The following is a 1,143-nucleotide window of genomic DNA, read 5'->3' as shown; positions in this document are numbered from 1 at the left end:
TTGCTTTAAACACAACCCTTGCACTCCTTCTCCTGTAGCCTCCTGTTACCTGTTAGAAAACTTTATATCACATTTTTATGCTGTTTTAGTCTAAAAACAGAACAGCTGTGCTCCTGTGTCCCCCAGTTACTGCACACTGTAAGATTATTTCACTTTTATTTCAATCCTGAGATAAATTTAGGAAGGCTACAGAGGGGTTTACTAGATTAAAACTGTTAGTTCACGCACGGCTCTCGTTTCAGCTTCTGACATGTTCTTTAATTGTGAAATCAAGCCTCTTTCTTACAATTTCCCCAAAAAACACCTTTTTTTTAGTAACTGCACACCAGCTTATTAGTAGTTTTGTCTTTGGGGTTTTATATCTTGGTATAACATTAAAGTCGCACAATAATTTCGACAAACTGGCGGCTCCCTTTTCTCCTCCTTGGGAGTCTTTTTACCTCCCATTTGCAGCGCTCGCACTTCTGCATGCATGCTTCGGGAGTTATTAAATCAAATCTGTCTCCGCTGTCCGTAATATCAGGAAAGCATAGTTGTACATTCTTGGCAACATCAGGTTTTAACCCACTCAAGTAAATTTGTTTTATTACTGTGGAAGTATCTTCATTCACTTCCTTCTCATCGGCTAACCCCGAGTATACTATCCATATAGCTATAAACCTTTCTGTAAAACTTCCTTCTGCTGACATGCTGTTACTTTTCTCTAATCAGTTTTCGGTGGGTAATGCTCTTTCAAAAATCTCCACACTAATTCCCACCCTTCTCCTAGATTCTCTCTTAAGGCGTTCTATTTCTTCTTTTGCTGTTTCTTTTTCTGCATATATAACTTCGTTTCGTTCAGCCATTGCTTTTAGCTTTTCCATCAGAGATTTTTGCGTCTCATCTATAATATTCTGTTGAATTCTCAAATATTCCTCTAAATATTGTTTATTTTTATCCAAATGTTCATACACTTTTCTACATTCCTGTTCAGCCTAAATTCCGTCTGACATATTTCTTTTAAGTTTCACTTTGGATTAATCAAACTTTTTTTCTTCACACCAAACCATTTTCACGTCTCCCACGCGCCCCGCGGAACCCCCCAGTCAAGACAAACTGACGAACTATCACAATTCGGGAACACGGACCAGGTTCCAAATCCTG

This window comes from Lepisosteus platostomus, chromosome 5 (assembly GCF_059453375.1).
Source record: "Lepisosteus platostomus isolate fLepPlt1 chromosome 5, fLepPlt1.hap1, whole genome shotgun sequence".
NCBI classification, from domain to species: Eukaryota; Metazoa; Chordata; class Actinopteri; order Semionotiformes; family Lepisosteidae; genus Lepisosteus; species Lepisosteus platostomus.
The sequence above is the reverse complement of the archived record's forward strand: the minus strand, read 5'-3'. Positions refer to the sequence as shown.